This window comes from Podarcis filfolensis (assembly GCF_964270895.1).
Source record: "Podarcis filfolensis genome assembly, chromosome: 13".
In the NCBI taxonomy this organism is placed as follows: domain Eukaryota; kingdom Metazoa; phylum Chordata; class Lepidosauria; order Squamata; family Lacertidae; genus Podarcis; species Podarcis filfolensis.
The window spans coordinates 50,577,452-50,600,751 of record NC_139615.1 but is presented as its reverse complement, the minus strand read 5'-3'; the positions used below and the strand labels follow the sequence as shown (position 1 = coordinate 50,600,751).

Below are 23,300 nucleotides of genomic sequence, written 5' to 3'. Positions count from 1 at the left end.
GCTCATCTCGCTTTACTGGCCGAGGGAGCTGGTGTACAGCTTCCGGGTCATGTGGCCAGCATGACTAAGCTGCTTCTGGCAAACTAGAGCAGCGCACGGAAACGCCATTTACCTTCCCGCCGGAGCGGTACCTATTTATCTACTTGCACTTTGACATGCTTTCGAACTGCTAGGTTGGCAGGACCAGGGACCGAGCAACGGAAGCTCACCCTGTCGCGGGGATTCGAACCACCGACCTTCTGATCGGCAAGTCCTAGGCTCTGTGGTTTAACCCACAGCGCCACCCGCGTCCCTTAAGGCTTCCATATTAGGCTCAAATAGTCGCTCTCTGGTGCTGAGCAACAATTGTCCCCGAGCAGACAAAGAAGCCCTGTGAAATGGATATAGGGAACACACCCCCTTCCCCTGTGCTATTCAGTCTACCACAATTTAACAACGATTGATATAAAAGTGCATAGGATCACTAGTATAATTACTGGGCAAACACAGAGCACTTTATGTTTCATCAGGTGAAAATGAAATGCTGAGTGTAAATGTTCATATTGGAAAAATGATCACGTTGGTTCTTCATTTACATATTTAACCTATTTAACCCAGTGTATCTGGTACAGGCAGGGATTTGGTTTAGAGAATAACAGGAGAGCTAGCATGTATTTGTATTCACACAATTTTAACGTCAATCTAGTTGGTGTTTAAAAGAAACCTTACTATTCATATTTTTAAAGAAATTAAATTCCGATTTATTTATTTTTAGAAAAATCCAATTTAAATCTGACTTTCATCCACCCTGTCAGACACAGACCCTTTAGCTTTAGGCTTAGGGCTTGTCCCTTCTCCCATCTTCCAATCCTGTATGAGTTTCTTAGCATTGAGGCAGAAGAAGCACAGCTCATCCCAACAGCTTTGTAATAGTCACGTGCAGCTACCCTTCTCGAGGCTCCTGGTCCCCTTCACATTGCTCCACAAGTAGAAACTCCATCACAAGGCCTGATCCTCTATCCCAATCCACACTTTCTGAGTCGTGACTATGTGGTGTTAAGGAATCAGAATAGGCGGTGTGCTCATTTAGGTACCGTATTTTTCGCTCCGTAGGATGCACCGGCCCATAGGACGCATCAGGTTTTTTTGGGGGGAAATAAAGGGGGGGAAATTATTTTTCCCCCCCCGCCCCTTGTGGTGCCGGCAGCGGGGAGAAGCGCTCTTCTCCCTGCCGCCCGCCCTCAGACCAGGTCCGGGGACAGCGGGGAGACGCGCTGAGCCTCCCAGCTGTCCCCGGAGCTTGCGGGGCAGGCAGCGGGGAGAAGCGCTCTTCTCCCCGCCGCCCGCCTTGAGATCAGGTCCGGGGACAGCGGGAGACGCGCTGCGCCTCCCAGCTGTCCCCGGAGCTTGTGGGGCAGGCAGCGGGGAGAAGCCCGCCTTCAGACCAGGTCCGGGGACAGCGGGAAGACGCGCTGCGCCTCCCAGCTGTCCCCGGAGCTTGCGGGGCAGGCAGCGGGGAGAAGCGCTCTTCTCCCTGCCGCCCGCCCTCAGACCAGGTCCGGGGACAGCGGGGAGACGCGCTGCGCCTCCCAGCTGTCCCCGGAGCTTGCGAGGCAGGCAGCGGGGAGAAGCGCTCTTCTCCCCGCCCGCCTTCAGATCAGGTCCGGGGACAGCGGGGAGACGCGCTGCGCCTCCCTCTGTCCCCCGACCTTGTGGGGCTGGCGGCGGGGTCTCCCCTCTCACTCTGCAGGCTTCAGCGAAAGCCTGCATTCGCCCTATAGGACGCACACACATTTCCCCTTCATTTTTGGAGGGGAAAAAGTGCGTCCTATAGAGCGAAAAATACGGTAATTCAGGAACAATCATAACTACCCAGTAGGTAGAATAAGATGCGCTATAGTGTGTGGAGTTAGGTGAGTTCCCTGGGATGCGAAGACAAACTCCAGTGGATGGAGTGGAAGAGACTAATTCAGGGTCCAACGGTCAAGAAGACGGTTTCTGTACGTGCTGTAGAGGGAAATAAAGGGCAGGTGAGGTTCATCTACCTGGGAAAGGAGCCCATCTATTTAATTTTTTTTGAATTTGCATTTTTTTAAAATTATTTGTTAACATTCTTATATTACATCCGTAAACATTGTCATATTACCGTATTTTTCGCCCTATAGGACGCACTTTTTCCCCTCCAAAAATGAAGGGGAAATGTGTGTGCGTCCTAGGGGGCGAATGCAGGCTTCAGGAGAGCCACAGCGCCAGCCCCACAAGGTCGGGGGACAGCGGGGAGGCGGAACACCGCCATCCCGCTGTCTCCCGATGTGGTTTGGAGGCTGAAAGCGGGGAGACGCGTGCTTCTCCCTGCCGCCAGCCCCGCAAGCTCCGGGGACAGCGGGGAGGCGCAGCGCGTCTTCCCGCTGTCCCCGGACCTGGTCTGCAGGCGGGCGGCGGGGAAAAGCGTGCTTCTCCCTGCCGCCAGCCCCGCAAGCTCTGGGGACAGCGGGGAGGCGCAGCACGTCTTCCCGCTGTCCCCGGACCTGGTCTGCAGGCGGGCGGCGGGGAGAAGAGCGCTTCTTCCCGCTGCCGGCCCCACAAGCACCTGGGGGGAAAAAAACTTGGTGCGTCCTATGGGCCGGTGCGTCCTATGGGGCGAAAAATACGGTACATCCCCAGTAGACATATTCAGAGTAATACAAGAAATGTTATAAATCTGCTGGAATACCTGGATTTAAGAATAGATAAGCCGGCTGTTTTAATGGCAGTGGACTCGGAGAAAGCCTTTGACAATGTATCCTGGAAGTTTATGAAGGGTATGTTGCAACCGGGAGCCCATCTAGGAGAAGGAAAACCACCCTCATCCTCCCCTGCCTTGTGGGATATCTTCGGGAGAAGAAAAGGCTCAGGAGTAAACCCGAAAAAACAGCAGAGTCCCTAAGATGGTGGGATGGCGCCTTGTACACCTTCCCTCAACTCCCACAGCCAAGCTGGTGCCAAATGTATTGCTCTGCTTTCCTTTGGACCACATTAGCGAGGCTGAGAGGGAAGTCTTGATGTCTGGGCAGCCCAGGGACCTCCACACACACTGCCAGGCTTGCACCCCAAGGAGGACAGTTCTGTGCTATTAGCACAGCAGTTTGACTTCACCCCTGAAGGTGCACTCCATTGTCTCTTGAGACAGACAGATGCCAACAAGTGTGTGGATAACGTCTGTGGCATGATGTCAGCTCTATACATTTTTATTCCAGCAAATCAAAAGTACATTAAGTTTCCTTCAAGGAGGTCTATCAAAGGACTTACTTCTAATGCGCTGAAGAGACGAGTGTTATCTGAGTCATTTGCTCCTGATTGTGAGTTTTCTGAGGGCAACATAACCTCACCTGCAGCAGGGCTTTTTTAAAGCAGGAACTGAAAAAACCTCAGGTGGGCTCCATTGCCATTATAAGAGAACAAGGGAGGTATTTGTGGTGAGTTCCTCTATTTCTAGAAAAATAGCACTGACCTGCAGTGATATAAAGCTTGCCCTTTCAAAATTGGAATCTAAGTGATAAACTCTATTTGTTATAGATGAGTCACTTTCTCTTAACTATCATCTCTACAACATGAGTGCTGCAGTTCAGGGCCCTGTTGGAAAACCTTTAATAAAGAGATGTCTCCAGAACAAACCTTTCCTAGATGGCTGCTTTTCCAACAACTTCTTGATAGTTATCCCTCAAAATTGGGGAGGGTGGGCGGCCTGGACTGTTATTCTATGTTCCAGTCATTTATTATTATTTTTTAAAAGATATTTATTGAGATTTTACAAACAAAGAAAATTACAATATAAGAAAAGAAAAATAAAAAAGACAAAGAAAAAAGATAAAAAAATACAAAATATGTGAAAAATAAAAAAACAATTAAAAACAAATCAAACTTTTCATGTCTTATATTTCAATTACTCGTTTCCTGACCTCCTCACACCTCCCTTTTTTGTATTCCAGTTCACATAGTTAATTCAGCAAATCCTTTCCCTCTTTGTTTTTATCTTAATTATAAATCTTAACATATTAAACATCATATTTTCATCTAATTATCAATCCTTTTTGCATATTCTTTTAATTTTGTTACTAAAACCATCTCATTTCAATCCTGCATCATTTTAACATTCATTAATTTTACAGTGTTTCTGCAGATAGTCTTTAAATTTCTTCCAATTTTCTTCCACCAACTCTTCTCCCTGGTCGCAGATTCTGCCAGTCATTTCCGCCAATTCCATATAGTCTATCACTTTCATCTGCCATTCTTCCAAGGTGGGTAGATCTTGTGTCTTCCAATACTTTGCAATAAGTATTCTTGCTGCTGTTGTTGCATACATAAAAAAAGTTCTGTCCTTCTTTGGCACCAATTGGCCGACCATGCCCAGGAGAAAGGCCTCTGGTTTCTTCAGGAAGGTATATTTAAATACCCTTTTCATTTCATTATATATCAATTCCCAGAAAGCCTTAATCTTTGGGCACATCCACCGAAGGTGAAAGAATGTACCTTCATTTTCCTTACATTTCCAACACTTATTATCGGGCAAGTGATATATTTTTGCAAGCTTGACTATTGTCATGTACCACCTGTATATCATTTTCATAATATTCTCTCTTAAGGCATTACATGCCGTAAATTTCATACCGGTGGTCCACAACTGTTCCCAGTCAGCAAACATAATGTTATGTCCAACATCTTGTGCCCATTTAATCATAGCAGATTTAACCGTTTCATCCTGCGTATTCCATTTCAACAGCAAGTTATACATTCTTGATAGTATCTTAGTTTTGGGTTCTAACAGTTCTGTTTCCAATTTTGATTTTTCCACCTGGAAACCAGTTTTTTATCCATATTATAAGCCTCCCTTATTTGGTAATAATGAAGCCAGTCTCGCACTTTATCTTTTAGTTTCTCAAAACTCTGCAATTTCAATTTGTCTCCTTCTTGTTCCAAAATCTCCCAATATTTTGGCCATTTGGCCTCCACATTGAGCTTTTTCTGAGCCTTCGCTTCCATCGGTGATAACCACCTTGGGGTTTTATTTTCAAGTAAATCTTTGTATCTTGTCCAGACATTAAACAATGCTCTTCTGACAATATGGTTTTTAAATGCTTTGTGAGCTTTAACCTTGTCATACCACAGATATGCATGCCACCCAAAAACATTATTGAAACCTTCTAAATCCAAAATGTCTGTGTTCTCAAGAAGCAGCCATTCTTTCAACCAGCAAAATGCTGCTGATTCATAGTAAAGTTTAAGGTCTGGCAGGGCAAATCCACCTCTATCCTTAGCATCCGTTAATATTTTAAATTTTATTCTGGGCTTCTTGCCCTGCCAGACAAATCTAGAAATCTCTTTCTGCCACTTCTTAAAACAATCCATTTTGTCCAAAATTTGCATTGATTGAAATAAGAATAACATTCTTGGCAATACATTCATCTTTATAACAGCAATTCGACCAAACAAGGAAAGCTTCAAATTTGACCATATTTCAAGATCCTTTTTCACTTCTGACCAACATTTCTCGTAATTATCTTTAAACAAATTTAGGTTCTTAGCAGTCATGTTAACCCCCAGGTATTTTACTTTCTTAACCAATGTTAATCCCGTCTCCTTCTGAAACCCCTCTTTCTCGATCGGTGTTAAGTTTTTCTCAAGAACCTTAGTCTTTAGCTTGTTCAACTTAAATCCTGCAACTTGACCAAATTCCTGAATCAATTCTAATACTCTTTTAGTACTAGATTCTGGCTCCTGTAATGTCAATACTAAATCATCTGCAAACGCTTTAAGTTTATACTGTTTAGCTCCGACCTGAATACCTTTGATCAAATGGTCCCTTCTAATCATGTTTAGCAGAACCTCCAGGACCGAAATAAAAAGCAATGGGGAAATTGGGCAGCCTTGTCGTGTCCCTTTCTCTATCTTAAATTCTTCTGTCACCACATTGTTAACTATCAATTTAGCCTTTTGTTCTGAGTAAATTGCACCTATACCATTTTCAAAGCCTTGACCAACCCCCATCCCCTGTAGATTTTTCTTCATGAAACTCCAAGAAATATTGTCGAAGGCTTTCTCCGCATCAACAAATATCAAAACTGCTTTAGTATTAATATTCACTTGCAACTTCTCTAAAATGTTAATTATATTTCTCGTGTTGTCAGACAAGTGTCTACCTGGGAGAAAGCCGGCTTGGTCCGTATGTATCTCTTCCACTAATACTTTTAAAAAATCTTTTAGCCAAAATATCAGCAAATATTTTGTAATCCACATTAAGCAGGGATATGGGACGGTAGTTCTTAAGTTGTGTCTTTTCAGACTCAGTTTTCGGTATAAGCGTAATATAGGCTTCCTTCCACGACTCTGGCGCTTTTTTCCCCTCCAAGATTTCATTACCAACCTCCTTTAGTGGTTGAATTATCCAATCCTTCAGAGATCTATAATATTTTGAGGTTAGGCCATCCGGCCCTGGAGATTTGCCCAACTGCATATTCTGAATGGCACCTTCTACCTCCTGTTCTGTAATTTTATAGTTCAGCATTATCTTGTTTTCTTGAGAGATTTTTTGTAATCCATTTGTTTTTAAGAATTGGTCTATATCAAACTCTTTCTGTGGCCCTTGTGTATATAACTGTTTAAAATACCTCTGGAAGCGTTTTCTAATTTCCACTGGATTCTGTATATTCTTTCCTTCCACTTCCAAGTTTGTAATCGTTTTTGCCTTTTTTTCATCTGCCAAGCCAGCAGTTACCCTTGAGAACAGCCAACTTGGCTCATTTATTTATTTATTTATTTATTTATTTACGGCTATTAGCCCATAAAATATGTACAAACATAAAAACACAGGGACATAAAAACAGATATATCCGACAACAGAAGGTGAACACCACGATGCAAGGGTGGGTCATTGAGCAGAGCCAAGTGACAGCTTGGGGCCAGGAGAGCTCCAAGGGACAGATCACAGAAAAGGAAAACTGAAGACGAACTCCGACATGCACTCTCATCATAACAGTTCGATTAGTTTTGATGTTGTTGTTGGTTTTTGGTGGTTTTTGAGTGTGAGATAACCGCATTCAGAAATCTTGCCACCTGCAGAGTTACAGAAGGATCTGTATCCTGCAAAAGCAGTGCGGCGTGTGACTCAACAGGCCTGCCAACCAAGTGCAGTAAAGCAGGACCCAGGAAATTAGCCCTGGCTATGCTATGTAGGGGACAGTTGAACATTATATGTGAAAGAGATTCAACAGTTTCCCCGTCACACACACATAGCAGAGACACCAAACCCTTGGAAAATCTGTGGTTCAGCAGGTTCGATGGAAAGACATTGAACCTTGCACGAATAAATGCACGTCGGTGTGGTACTGATGAAAGAGATGACATGTATGATGGAAGGCCAAGTGGTGGGGTTATTCCGTGATACCTGGGGGAGCAGACACCCCCACCCCTGGCGAGGTTGTGTTGATTTTCAATGTCCGCTAATCTTTGCTCAATAAGGCTTTTGGCTGAGTGTAAGTTCATCTTTAAGGAGTCCGCTGGGGAAATTCCGATGCTCAGAAGTTTGGCATGGATTTTCCCTACCCACGGATTGACAAAGACGTCCCGCCAGAGGCACTGGAAAAGGTAATGGTCGGGAAGCCTATGCCAGCTGGACAGCCAATAGCCAAAGACTCGCTTCCAGATGACAGTCTCCAATGATGCAATCCTTAACTCCAGACGTACGGCTGCGTTGCTCACACACATGGGGAGTTTCAGAAGGCGATGGAGAAACTGATTCTGCAATGTCCCCAGTGATGTTAAATTGGACCCTGGGGCCCAGAGCGGGGCAACATAACAGAGGGTGGAAACCACTTTTGCGTGGTATACCTTCAATGCAGAAGGGATGTGAGAGGCTCTGTCGGCCAACTTGGCTCCTTACCTCTCAGTTGTTTTTTGGGTAATCTGAGGTGCCACCCCAACCAGCCCGCCTGGACCCAAAGGACTGCAGTTTAAATACAAGAGAGAAAGTGGGGGGGACACAAGAGACACAACTCACAAAAAGAGTGTGTGACCTAGTTTTGAAAACCATGGTCATGTTATGATGAAGAGCAGTGCTTTTTTTCGGGGGGGATGGGACGGGACGCAGGGTTACGCATGCCCCTAAATATTTTGTGAATCTAACGGGAGAAGAAACTAAAAAATTATTTTTTGTTTAGTTTCTTCTCTAGCACTGTGAATCGTCAGTTCCGTTGCTACCCCCAATGGCGGCCTCATTTCCTGTCATGGTGTTTCCTGAGTCTATCTAAGATGGAATGAGAGTACCCCTAAACATTTTTTTAGAAAAAAGCACTGATTAAGAGGACAACTATTGGGTAAAGATCCAACAAACTTTAAATAATGAGCTGGTTTTGTCTATGAAGAATGTGGTAACTGAGTTCGTGTGTGCTGAAATTTGGTCTATACACTAGGGTTATAACTTTTCAACCTCATGTTCCTGTAGCTTAGTTAGACGAACTTTTGCCTAAAAACAAAGGAATGAACATTTCCAAAGCTTTCGAAAAAGTCACCCCAAAATCAATAAATCAATTTTTGTATATGTAACTGTATAATGTAATATGCATAGTACAGTACGTATTATAATATAGGAAAAATAGATATTGCAAATTTTCTAATACAGTACTTGAATAATGTTTTGTACATTGTCCATCACTTCTTATTGCTTAGAATAAATTGAGGTTGCAGTTTGCCTTTCTTTCTGCTGCAAGCACCATAAAGTTCCCGCATCGCTTTGATTGCGCATTCTTTCTATAGACCAATATTTGGATTCTTCTAGAACATTCTAAATAGTTTTATGAAGTTCCAGACAGCTGTAAAAGTTCTAAACAGTTCCATAAAGTTTTTAAAAGTGCTAATACTTATGAGTAACATTACATATACAGTGATTCCAACTTTTCATTTCGCAGTGACCTTTCTTCACAACTGAGAAGTATTAGTCCCCTTTTTCTAAGCAAAAGTTCATCCCTTTATGATACAGGAAATCTTTTTTAAAAAGAGTCAAAAAGTTATAACCCTAATATACACAAACCCAAAGTTCCTGAATTCTCCTTTTATTGCCACAAGTTATAGCCTTCTGTTGTACAAGGCAGCTGTCCCCTGCCCGCTGTAAATGTTCAGACACACTTAGGTAATTTCCAGATTCCTCTGCTACCAAAGAGTACACAGCACATTAATAGTTAAACCTGTTTTTTCCATCCATGCAGCAAGGGAGGCTGAAGCGTTGGCAGCCCAAACACATTGCTCACTTATTTTCCACTTACGGAAAAATATTTTTTCCTGCTTGTAGCCACCAGGTGGCAGGTGCCCACTGAATAAGATACAATTGCCAGAGAATGTGAAGTCTGTTGGAAACTGAGAATGTTGAGGCTTTGTTTTTTTCTGTCTGCTGTGAAGTGACTCAGTTATTGCACTGCACCACTCATTCCTTCGACATTTTGAACACTGTCTATCTGGCCAAGATGCACTTAATGTTTCATTATTAGGGGTTCAAGAAACCCGCTTCACACTTTTAAAAAGCAAAGCACTCCTCATTATGCAAAGCCTCATTTTTACAAACACACCTTATCCTTCTTCATACCGCTAACTTGCTGAAAACTAGCTATATCTGTTTCATTAAAATGTGTCCAGCCTGCCTTTCCAATAAGTCTGAGGCAGCTAAAAGCATCAGTAAAAGCTATAACTGCAAGATGGATAAAAACGCAATAAAGATACAGTCAAGACTAAAAACAGCATTACTTAGAAGAAGAACCCAGAAAGATAAACCACAAGAAGCAGTAAAAACCAAAGTTCACCCAAATCATTAAGAATGGAAGGATTTCCTTTAAAAGATGGGACCAGGCAGAATATCAGAAGTCTCTGCATTCCCACCGAAAACCCCCGAGACGGAGAGCAGTGCAAGGGCAGCACCCCTTGAAATTCATGTTGAACCCACTAGCAATATTGCTGGGTGGCACCCTAGGAGAACATAGAATCATAGACTTGGAAGGGGTCCTGAGGGACATCTAGTCCAACCCCCCACAATACAGAAGGTGCATTGTCTTCCAGATGTTGGGATCCAGCCCCCAGCCCCTGTTCCTGAATATTGTCTGTGCTGGCTGAGGTTGATTTATACGCAAGCCCACATTTTCAGTACTATAGTGGATAGACAGAATGACAACAAGAGAAGCATTTGCCTTTTCAGGTTGTGAAGAAGCAGGCTGCAGGATACAAGTACTATGGATTCAGTGAAATTTTTGGAAAGTGAACTCCACCAGCTGCTTGAGCCAAAATAATTGATTAATGTCGGCCTATGCAAAGTTTGAGCCTCTGCAGGATAAGGGGAGGCGGGGGGGGGGGAGGGGGGCAGAAATGCTTTGGATTATATCAACTCAGGACAACCATAAAAACCGAAGGGAACAGCTGAAATTGACGTCATCCGGACATCTTCTGCTCGGCTCAAATTGGTGATTTGGGTTAGCATTGTGGGTGGCACAATTATTCCAGTGTTAAAATTCAGTTCCACTGAGCTGACCCTCTCTGCTACTTTCCTGCCTCTTGCTATTTAGGCAATTTCTATACTGCTTAAGATAAAGAAATATCTCTTTAAGTGTTGCTTAGCAAAGTAAAACAACAAATGTTAGCAGAAATACAATACAGCCATTCATGCACGTTATTAATCAATGCTAATATGAATCCCTTCTTCTGACACACTTCCCCATTCAGCACCTTGCAGTCTCCTGGCTCTCGCCCAGGACTCCACCCCAGCTCTCACCCACGCACACCTTACATGCCAAGATGGATATTTGTCCCAAGAGAGATGCTACTGTGGGAACCCTCTTCTGGGGCAATGATCCATAGGAGGATTTGCTTGGGACCATGCTCTATGTGTTGAGAGCTGCTGTGATGTAGTGGTTAAAAGTGCTGGATTAGGACCTGGGAGACCAGGGTTCAAATCCCCACTCAGCTGCCATGAAGCTCCCTGGGTGACCTTGGGCCAGTCATTGAATCATGGAATTGTAGAGTTGGAAGGGACCCTGAGGGTCATCTAGTCCAACCCCCTGCAGTGCAGGAATTTGGTTCTCAGCCTGACCCACCTCACAGGGTTGTTGTGGGGATTAAATGAGGAGGGGGAGGACCATGTACATGCCATCTTGAGCTCCTTCAAGGAAAAGGTGATATATAAAGGCAATAAGTAATTGTGTGCGAATGTGCATTTCAAGGAGGGCTAAACAACCCAAGCTCTGATCAGACCTCCAGATTAATTCTGTTAAATAGCAAATTAAAAACAGATGCATTTTGTTAAATAACCATCAAGGGTGTCAAATGCCTCTCAGTGTTTAAAGGAATTGTATAATGTAAAATTTCCCTTTTCCACTAGGAGGATTTAAACATGAAGAAACTCTTTCTGGGTTGCAACTTGGCAACTCTTCTGTCCAAAAAAAAAAAATTCAGTGCTTGAAACAAGAAAATAAAAAATTAAGTTGGCTCTTTCTCTGCATTGAAGATATGTTAGGATCTTTATTTTTTTAATGTCTTTTCCTGACCTTTGACCCTGGACTTCCTGAAAACCTTCTCCCCTGTGTATTGTAGTCATAATTCCTCCATTCCTAGTCAGCAAAGTTCTTCTCCCCTCACTACATTTTTGTTTAGATTTGTATATGCGATTTTTTTCCTGGCGGTTGAGAGGGGGATGAAGGGAATAAGTAAAGCAACCCTGAACATTTTAATTAGGGGTGTGTCACAGATTTGGACAAATCCTGGAATGAAAACCCCCAATGTGGGTCACTTTGAGAGATTGTGGGCTTGTCTGAGCTGAAATGAAATCACTCTTCATTTTTCCAAAACAGGGTGTAGATTTGAACCCTGAACTGAACTCAGACTGAATCTTGCACTTTTCTGAAATTGTGAAGAGGGGTCTGAACCAATTCTTGTGGTTGGCTCACACCCCTAGTTTTAAAATGCTTCCTTCCAGTTAACAGAGGTAGGGGTACAAAGGGAGTACTGTTTGCTTCTTACATTTGTACTGGATTAAAAAAAAAGATTCAGCTGTAAGAAGTGGAAACTATAAAAGTAAATATTTCCATCTAACGTTGCAGAACTGAAAATACTAAGAAGCTCTAACTGGGTCAATGCAAATTCACCATGGAGCCTCTTTGAACTGCGGTTGTGGAATTCTCTGCTATAGGATGTCCTAATTGCCCACCAACATAGATGTATTCATGTATTAGACAACTTCACAGAGTAGATCTCTCAATAGCTATTAGCCACAACAGCCCAATAGACCTTGAACACTGGGGCATTATGCCTCTGAATGCCATAATGCCTCTGAATGTCTGGTCAGGGTTTGCAAGAAGGTTCCTGTTATGTACTGAAGTTCTCACCCTGGGCCAGCAGGGGGATATTGTAGATAGTTATGCAAATAAGGGATTGAAAGTGACGTTCAGTGATTGGATAGTTTTAGAAAGTGTTACAGTAACGTTGTAGTGGAGCTCTATATAAGCAGGCTGACTGAACCCTTCAGTTCAGAATTAAGCAGATGAGACAAAAGACATTTGAATCAGCTAATAAATGTGGGAAACTGCTAGCTTGGCAGATGAAAAAAAGACAAAAATTAAATACCATTACAAATCTGGATGTGGAAGAAAAGAATATACAGAATCCATTGGAGATTAGAAAGTGTTTCCAGAGATATTTTAAACAACTATATACACAAGGGCCACAGAAAGAGACTGATATAGACCAATTTTTAAGAACAAATGGATTACAAAAAATATCTCAAGAAAATAAGATAATGTTGAATCACAAAATTACAGAACAGGAGGTTGAAGGTGCCATGCAGAATATGCAGTTGGGCAAATCTCCAGGGCCGGATGGTCTTACCTCCAAATACTATAGATCTCTGAAAGATTGGTTAATTCAGCCACTAAAGGAGGTTTGTAATGAAATTCTGGAGGGGAAAAAGGCGCCAGAGTCGTGGAAGGAAGCTTACATTACACTCATACCGAAAACTGAGTCTGAAAAGACACAACTTAAGAACTACCGTCCCATATCCCTGCTTAATGTGGATTACAAATTTTTTGCTGATATTTTGGCTAACAGATTAAAAAAGGTATTAACTGAAGAGATACATAAAGATCAAGCCGGCTTTCTTCCAGGTAGACATTTGTCTGACAATACGAGGAACATAATTAATATTTTGGAGAAGCTGCAAGTGAATATCAATACCAAAGCAGTTTTAATTTTTATAGATGCGGAAAAAGCTTTTGACAATATTTCTTGGAATTTTATGAAGAAAAATCTTCAGGGAATGGGGGTGGGCCAAGGGTTTGAAAATAGTATAAGTGCAATTTATTCAGAGCAAAAAGCTAAGCTAATAGTCAATAATGTGATGACAGAGGAATTTAAGATAGAGAAAGGGACACGACAAGGCTGCCCAATTTCCCCATTGCTTTTTATTTCGGTCCTGGAGGTTTTGTTAAATATGATTAGAAGGGACCGTCTGATTAAAGGTATTCAGGTTGGAGCCAAACAATACAAACTGAAGGCTTTTGCAGATGACTTAGTTTTGACGTTACAGGAGCCAGAATCTAGTACGAAAAGAGTATTAGAACTGATTCAAGAATTTGGTCATGTGGCAGGATTTAAACTGAACAAGTCAAAAACTAAAGTTCTTGAGAAAAACTTAACACCGATTGAGAAAGAAAGGTTTCAGAAGGAGACTGGTTTGACATTAGCTAAGAAAGTAAAATACTTGGGGGTTAATATGACTGCTAAGAACTTAAACTTATTTAAAGATAACTATGAGAAATGCTGGACAGAAGTGAAAAAAGATTTAGAAGTATGGTCAAATTTGAAGCTTTCCTTGTTGGGTCGAATTGCATGTATAAAGATGAATGTATTGCCAAAAATGTTATTTCTGTTTCAATCATTGCAAATTTTGGACAAGATGGACTGTTTCAAGAAGTGGCAGAGAGATATTTCTAGATTTGTCTGGCAGGGCAAGAAGCCCAGAATAAAATTTAAAATACTAACTGACGCAAAGGAAAGAGGTGGATTTGCCCTGCCGGACCTTAAACTTTACTATGAATCAGCAGCATTCTGCTGGTTAAAAGATTGGCTGCTTCTTGAGAACACAGACATTTTGGACTTAGAAGGTTTCAATAATGTTTTTGGGTGGCATGCATATTTGTGGTATGACAAGGTTAAAGCACATAAAGCATTTAAAAACCATATTGTCAGGAAAGCATTGTTCAATGTCTGGATAAGATATAAAGACTTATTGGAAAATAAAACCCCAAGGTGGTTGTCACCAATGGAAGCGAAGGCTCAGAAAAAGCTCAATATGGAGGCCAAATGGCCGAAATATTGGGAAATTTTGGAACAAGAAGGAGATAAATTGAAATTGCAGAGTTTTGAGAAATTAAAAGATAAAGTGCGAGACTGGCTTCATTATTATCAAATAAGAGAGGTCTATAATTTGGACCAAAAAATTGGCTTCCAGGTGGAAAAATCAAAATTGGGAACAGAATTGTTAGACCCCAAAACTAAGATACTTTCAAGAATGTATAACTTGCTGTTGAAATGGAATACGCAGGATGAAACGGTTAAATCTGCTATGATTAAATGGGCACAAGATATTGGTCACAACATTATGTTTGCTGACTGGGAACAGTTGTGGACCACCGGTATGAAATTTACGGCATGTAATGCCTTAAGAGAGAATATTATGAAAATGATTTACAGGTGGTACATGACCCCAGTCAAGCTTGCGAAAATTTATCATTTGCCCGATAATAAATGTTGGAAATGTAAAGAAAATGAAGGTACATTCTTTCACCTTTGGTGGACGTGCCCAAAGATTAAGGCTTTCTGGGAGATGATATATAATGAAATGAAAAAGGTATTTAAATATACCTTCCTGAAGAAACCAGAGGCCTTTCTCCTGGGTATAGTCGGCCAATTGGTGCCAAAGAAGGATAGAACTTTCTTTATGCATGCAACAACAGCAGCAAGAATACTTATTGCAAAGTATTGGAAGACACAAGAGCTACCCACCCTGGAAGAGTGGCAGATGAAGGTGATGGATTATATGGAATTGGCGGAAATGACTGGCAGAATCCGTGACCTGGGAGAAGAGTTGGTGGAAGAAGACTGGAAAAAATTTAAAGACTATCTTCAGAAACATTGTAAAATTAATGAATCTTAAAATGATGTTGGACTGAAAATAAGTGGCATTAGCAACAAAGTTAATAAGAATATGCAAAAATGAATTGATAAATGGATGAAAATATAGAGTTATAATATGTTAAGATATAGAGTTAAGATAAACGAAAGAGGGTAAGGATTTGCTGACTTGATTATTTAAATGGGAATACAAAAAGGGGAGTTGTGAGGAGGCCAAGGAAATAAGATAACGAGTTAGGGTTACAAAAATGGATTTGTTTTTATTTTCCTTTTCTTACTTTATGTATTTTTCTATGTTTCTTTTATTGTATTCCTTTCTTTTTATATGATCTTTTAAATTCATATCTATGTAAAACTCCAATAAATATCTTAAAAAAAAAAAAGAACCCTTCAGTTCAGTTCTGTTCTGGCCTCTGAATAAACAAGAACTGTTTGAACAATCGCTGTTTTGTCTGCTATGTTCACTTACAACTTAACAGTTCCTTAGTCTGATCCAGCCGGGCTCTGCTTATGGCAACTAAGAGAATGAGCATGAAACACTTTCTGAACACTCTTAGAATGCAAGTGTCCCTATAGTTTCTGATTTGATCCCGGAACGTCCCGCTTTTCCTTAGGATGTCCCTATTTTCACTGGAGAAATGTTGGAGGGTATGGAGTTATTCAATTCCTGAGCCATCTGAAGGCAATCCTGTATAGGAAAGGTGTTTTTTTTTTTAATGTTCAGTGTTTTATTATTTTTTTTATATGTTGGAAGCTGCCCAGAGTGGCTGGGGCAACCCAGTCAGATGTGTGGGGTATAAATAGTAAAATTATCATTGTGGAATGGGACGTCCCTATTTCCATCGGAGAAATGTTGGGGGGTATGAGAATGGCACCCCAAAATGCTACTGTTGTGGCTGCAAGCATACCCTTTGAGAGTAGAGGTAGCAATTTCTGATTCCACATCTAGGAATTCAAATGCCAAAAGCTTTTTCGTTGAGCAGCAAGTATCCAGTTAATTGGTCTGATGAACAAGAATATGAGTCAATTCTTTGATGATGAGAACACTTTTTGGATGAAAAAAAAAGTGTTAGGAAATCTAGCCTGGCAAGAGGGGTAGCGAGTTAATAGAGGGATGATGTTTATTACTCCAAGGGGCTTTGTGTAGGAGTGGTAACATTGGTTCTGCCTCCCTCTGCTCTCTCAGGGATGCAAAACTTTGAAATGTTGGGTTAGTGCCCATGAGAACCACGGCAGCAGCCATGCCCTGAAAAGACAGCCGGCAGCCTTAACCTGTTGCCAGTTATTACTGGGTTTTTGTTTGCAGATGCACAAATTATGTGTGATATGCATTAATACCTCCGAAATTTAACACTCACTAAACAAAGATTTCACACGCACAAACAATTCACTTTTGGGAGCTTGAAGTTAATGCAGCTGTTTGAGTTTTCTTACAGCCAGAGGAACCTAAGTTTGGTATAAAATATGGACATTAGCTGGAGATGTGTTATTCTATAAAACGAAATAGGGTTATAAAATCAATTTTAACACAACGAAATTATTATGGATAAAATTATTCTATAAAATTTTAAAACCCTGTTAATTACCTCTGTGATTTTGCTGTTGGTTTTATTCTTCACTTGGGAAAGACACTAACTGCAAACATTTCCTCACTATTGGACCTGTGAAAGTAAAAGAAGTAAAAAATAATCATTAATTTTAAAAATGAAAGCAATCCACTCCGTTTTCCACAGTCCCCCATGCCAGTGGCTACAGGCATAGAATCGCTCCTTAGTTAGGAATCATTCCACTGTGAACAGTTGAATAAGCTCGGCTGAATAAAAGTTCGATTCATACAGGGCCAGCCCACCCGTGAGGCAAGATGAGGGACTGCCTCTGGTGGCAAGATCTACAGGGGCAGCAGATCCCAGTGTAGATCTTTATTCCCCCTTTGTTCCTTATGTAGATCCTCACCTACCCTTTCTTCCCTGGAGAGGAGGGGAGCTATATATGTATATTTTAAGATTGCCCAGGTCAGAAAGTTTACCCCAGATTTTGGTTTCAAATATTTAGCATGTGACATGAAATAAACTTGGTAATGTAGTTCCAAATTCGAAATACCAAATCCTCTTTCTTTAATTTGTACTTGCATTTTTAGTAATGATATTCTTGGAATTGAAGAACCCTGCAGACATTTCCTAAACAAAAAGTTTATTTCTGGAAAACATTTTTTCCAGATATTACACACAACAACAGACATTGGGATTAATGGAAGTATGTTCATTGCTGTCAATGGATCTGCTCTGTGTATATCTAACACTGGATATCGCCCTTTCTTTCTTGTTTATCTATTCTAACTGTGTTGGGTTGAATGCTCTTAGAAATCTCTTGCAACCAGCAGTCGGGAAATTTTCAGCTGGCAGCATGGTAAGTAGCTAGTTCTGGCTTATAGATAGGGAAAGGGTGGTTCTGAATGGTTCTAAATTAGTTGCTTCAGAGAGTGGCCTTTCCCAAAGTGGTCAGTGCTCAAATTAAAGGTTAGAGACTGCTGCAATTACCCAGGCATCCGTTTTCCTTCTGTGAAACAGTTGTGTATTTTTAAAACTTTATTTTTATTTTTCAAATACAAAATAACAATGGCTGCTTCCAGACCCATTTGTTGTGGGATGTGTGCTCTTCATGCACGCTTCTCACGGTGCCCACACAACAAAGTTGGCATCAAAATGCCAGCTCTTACTTCCGCCCTCTTCCCCCCAGTTTAATCTGGATTTAGCCTTTTCGGGGTCTGGGTGTGTGGATTTGATAAGGATGTTTCTAAGTAAAGGTAAAGGGACCCCTGACCATTAGGTCCAGTCGTGGCCGACTCTGGGGTTGCGGCGCTCATCTCGCTTTATTGGCCGAGGGAGCCAGCATACAGCTTCCGGGTCATGGGGCCAGCATGACTAAGCCGCTTCTGGCGAACCAGAGCAGAGCACGGAAAACCATTTACCTTCCTGCCGGAGCGGTACCTATTTATCTACTTGCACTCTGACATGCTTTCGAACTGCTAGGTTGGCAGGAGCAGGGACTGAGCAATGGGAGCTCACCCCGTCATGGGGATTCGAACCACCGACCTTCTGATCGGCAAGTCCTAGGCTCTGTGGTTTAACCCACAGCGCCACCCGCGTCCCTTTTAGGATGCTTCTAGATGGGGCTTAATATTGTAAAAGGTTTTTTAAAATGTCACAAACAGGCTGCTGGCAAAAGGTTTCTTTTAACACATCATGTGGATGCTACAAAAACAAGTAAACCCATACCCGCCTGAGGAGAATTCATCTCACAACAAACACCCAATATTGCACAGTAATAAAATATTATAAAGGGCAAAACAAATACTTAACTTACTGGGCTGTTTAACACAATAACACATTCCCTTTCAAATAACATGTTAAAAAATATATGTACAGAAATGCAGATCAGAAGCATGCCAAACCTGGCATATTGGGAACTTCAGTATATTCCCGGAAGGCTGACAAAATCATTAACACATCAGCTGGAGTAATTTTTTCCTCTGCTTACTTCAGTTGAACAGGTAAGTTTTCTCATCGCCAAAATATGCCGGCATGTGTCTTGAAGGAAGTTTTGCACTGCTGTGATGCAGGGCATCCAGCAAGAGATTGGCTGCATCTCACAAGGACTAGGAGGAATATGCTTGGCAGGTGTTTTGCACACCTGGATGGGAGGACTTTAAATTAAATCCTGCAGGGGGAGACCCATGAAATCCTAGAAGAGAGAATGATACCATATATACAGGGGCCACTGAGTGAAGCCAGGAGAACTATGAGAGTGCACTACTATGGCTGCCATATGTCCAGGATTTCAAAGGCGGAATTGATGTCCAGGGGAGAGCATTTGAAGGTGGCGCTTTGTCCTGGATCTTAGGCAAGTCATATGGCAACCCTAACATTACAATATGCATGGAAAAACCAGTAAAGGAGAAATCAGGATGTAAATCCCATTGTCTCTACACCAATGTGCAGAGAATGGGAAATAAACAGGAAAAAGTTGATATCTTGATTTATGCAAGAAAGTAAGCATGATTTAAGAGGCATAACTGAAACATGGTGGGGTGAAATTCATGTCTAGAATATAAAGACTCTGTCGCAACACTTGAACTCACGGGCAGCCAAGGAAGCTGAATGTTGGAAGATTCAAGACAGATTTTTTTAAAGTGCTTCTTCACCATGATGGTAACCAACTTGGATGTCTTTAAAAGAGGATTAAAGAGGATTTAAAAGAGGAGGAGAGGGCTAGCGATGCCTGCAGCTGGAGGCAGTAAAAACCAGTTGCGGGAAACGATGGGAGGTGAGAGTGCTTTTGTGCTCGTGTTCTCCTCGCTGGTTTCCCACAGGCATCTAGTTGGCCACTGTGAGAACAGGATGCTGGACCAGATGGGCCCTTGGCCTGATCCAACAGGCTGTTCTTATGCTCCTTATGTTCTTATGTTCTTGCCCTGCTATTTCATAAAAACCCAAGAAGAGCCTGCTGGATCAAGCCCATATAATCTAGCTTACTGTTCTCACAGTGGTCCACCAGATGCCTGTGGGAATCCTGCAATCATCTCCCAGAAGGTGGAAGAAGTTACCAGAGGATCAGCTCACCTTGGGAGGGACTAGGTGACGCGGCAGCTAAAAAAGCCAATGCAATTCTGGGCTGCATCAATAGGAGTATAGCATCTAGATCAAGGGAAGTAATAGTGCCACTGTATTCTGCTCTGGTCAGACCTCACCTGGAGTACTGTGTCCAGTTCTGGGCACCACAGTTCAAGAAGGACACTGACAAACAGGAACGTGTCCAGAGGAGGGCAACCAAAATGGTCAAAGGCCTGGAAACGATGCCTTATGAGGAACGGCTAAGGGAGCTGGGCATGTTTAGCCTGGAGAAGAGGAGGTTATTTTTTTATAAAATATTTATTGAAGTTTTCAAAAAGTTAAAAGAAAAACAAAACACACACAAAAAAAGAAAAAAAAAACCAAAAACAAACATATACCTTTCAATAACATTTTTCCTTGACTTCCCCACATCTCCTCTTCTTGTATTCCAATTCAATTTTTAATTCAACAAGTTCCTATCCCCAAATTTTACCTTATTATATTTAAATCCTTTTTGTTTAACCAATTTTAACATAAATCTCAGTCTTAATACATCAAATCTTATTCTTAATACCTTTTTCTAAAGTCAACCCCAATTCCATTTCACGGTTTCCCCATTTTAATCTAGAATAGCAAAACAACTTATTTACAAAAAAAAAAAAAGAATATATTTGTACCGCCTTTGGATACCCAAAACCCCACTCCCCACTTTTCCCGGTTTCAATCTCCAACCAATGTCCATCAATCCATCTGGTATCAGCCTGGTGATCTCACATCCGAGGCCCTTAAGTCTCTCTCCTTTCCTCTCTGCCGGTTTTTTTGATAGTCCTTTTTTGATAGTTAAACGCCAAATCTCGGAGAAGCTCTGTCCCCATAAGGTCCATACTTCTTCCTGCCAGGCCACCATATTTAAAATTGTAATCCAAATCTTGTTTTTTACTTCTTTTAAGTCCAAATGTCCCAGAGACTCCTGCTTCCACTTTAATCAAATTTGTCTTTTCCTTTAAATCCATCTTTACAGGCCTCTGGCCTGCCAGGTCTCCATATTTATGATTGTAATCCAAATCTTGTTTTTTGCTTCTTTCTTTAATCCTCTGCTGCATTATAGCTCCTCCTTCCTTTCCCTCTAAATTGTCATGTGTAGCTTCTTCAAATTTCTCAGATTCCTTTTCTTGTTCAGCTGCAAGAGTTTTTAGTTCAAGGGCACAGTCTTTTTGTTCTGGTACAGAGACTTGAGTCAAGTCCCTTCCAATTTCCACAGGTTTGTTTGCTTTTTCATTCAATATTGTAACATTTTTAGCCAAAACAGTGCTTTGTTCATGAAGTTTTCCCAGGCTACGAAAGATCTTCTCAAGTGCCGTCTGTATTTTTCCACTTACAGCCATTCTGTAATGTCCCAGAGCCCCCTCTAGGGGAGTACTGGTTACTTAGTGTTCCTTCCAGTTGTAAATCCAAAAGTCCTTGATTTTCCTTGATTTTCGACAATTTGTTACCTAAATGTAACAAATATGACCAGCCGAGGCAATAGAAACAAAGTTCTCTCTCTTTTTTTTCCCTCTCAGCTTTGACAGCTAGTTTGACAGCTGTCAAAGTCTTTTAAATCTCTCCAACAGGCTCCCTCGCGGATCGCTCCCGGGTCCTGGGGGAGGGGTAACAATCTACTTTCAGAATTAACTCTTATCCTCCAGCACATTCACTTATACTGCCAAAACATGAAATTAGTTACTTTTGACTTCTCACGAAGAAGATGTTCTTTTCAACCTTAGTTATCTAGTCCTTGCTTTAAAGTGTTTACAAGATGGGGAGACGGACTTCCTCTTTGCGCCTTCCCCGCTCGTGCCGAATCAAAAAAAGGGAGTTTTTAATATCCAATTTCCGTAATACTCACGGGTTGTTACTTTTAGTCCAAATTTCAAAGGAAGAAGTCAGCGCTCTCCAACCATGGCATGCGGCTTCGCTTCGCAGAGACGGGTAGACAGCTCTTAGCTCCGCGCCACTCACCCCCGGTATGTTCCGGAGCCTTTAAAAAGGCTCCTTTGCAGCGGGGGGGGGCGCAAATGGAGCCCGCCGAGCCTTCAGTTCACAGGCTTCCCCGCCTGTGATTTTTTCCGGGTCCCCGCTTCGCCGTAGCGGTAGAACCCTGGCTCCACGAAGCAGATTTCCTCCGGAGATTGGAGGAAATCCGCCATTACAGTTGCTGGCGCTGACCGGAAGTCCTCCCGAGAAGAGGAGGTTAAGGGGTGATATGATAGCCATGTTCAAATATATAAAAGGATGTCACATAGAGGAGGGAGAAAGGTTGTTTTCTGCTGCTCCAGAGAAGCGGACACGGAGCAATGGATCCAAACTACAAGAAAGAAGATTCCACCTAAACATTAGGAAGAACTTCCTGACAGTAAGAGCTGTTCGACAGTGAAATTTGCTGCCAAGGAGTGTGGTGGAGTCTACTTCTTTGGAGGTCTTTAAGCAGAGGCTTGACAACCATATGTCAGGAGTGCTCTGATGGTGTTACCTGCTTGGCAGGGGGTTGGACTCGATGGCCCTTGTGGTCTCTTCCAACTCTATGATTCTATGATTCTAGGTAATCAACCCTTTCCTCCCCTTCCGTCTACCTGAGAAGCTCAGCATTTGAAGAAGCTCTACTGGTTGCTACAGCTTAGCTACACAGCTCTCACAAACCTCGCTTGACTTCCTATACCAATAATTTCGGAACTTTCACTACTTTGTAATGAAGCCGAGTTTTACTGCCTGTGCAACTGTTTCCAAAACTGCAAGGAAAAGCACATGAATTTGACCTTTGGAGAGTTTGTACGTAAACCATTTTTAACTTACCAAATGTGGTCTTTTTCTATGCTAGGGGATGAGGGGAACTTTGGAAGGAACTTAGAAAGGCATATTTTAAAGATCTAACAACCTATATTATCCACGCTTTACTTTGCTGGTTGATGACGTGAAGCAATGCATATTTTGGGTAAATCAGACCACATTATTTTGGAATTTGTGGTGCTGCGCAAAGGGAAAGCTGAGTGCTTATTATTTAGTCTTATTACATGAGGATAATGGGGAAGGGAAGCAGGCTGTGGTGGCTTCATGGGAAAGAAATGCCAAAATGCATTCGAGGTTTTGCCTTCCCATAGGCTGCAATAATCTCAGATTTAAGAGGGGCAAATCAAATCAATTGCCCATGCACTACAGCAGCAAAACCAAACCAGAGAGAAAGTGGCTCTCCATACAGGGGAGAGGAGTGTTTTTTTGGCTTCTTGGCGCAGGTACTATCCTAATTCACCAGATCTGTGACCAGAGTTAGAACCCTTGGCCTAGACAAGCTCACTGGCTTCTGGAGCAGTCATTAGGAGAGACAGAGATGGGCGTGATTCTTGCAGGAAGCTTTAGAGGGTTAGCAGTTCTTGTGCTTTCTTCTTCCCTGTGGTATCATAATCTTATACAGATGTTTCTCTTTATTATTTTCCTCCTGCTCTTTCCAACTTTGTTTTGAGCACTTCCTTTTGTCAACAA

General features: G+C 42.0%; 1 long non-coding RNA gene across 1 annotated transcript in view; it reads right to left on the bottom strand.

Moving 5' to 3' along the window:
* Positions 1 to 1,831: 1,831 nt before the first annotated feature.
* LOC310748226 overlaps positions 1,832 to 23,300 on the bottom strand; it is a 29,335-nt gene continuing 7,866 nt past the window's right edge. The window contains exons 2-4 of the long non-coding RNA XR_014541223.1: positions 18,712 to 18,915; positions 16,761 to 16,835; positions 1,832 to 1,986 (exon numbers count right to left, since the gene is read on the bottom strand). This is a non-coding gene — a long non-coding RNA (uncharacterized lncRNA). The remainder of the gene's footprint in view (positions 1,987 to 16,760; positions 16,836 to 18,711; positions 18,916 to 23,300) is intronic.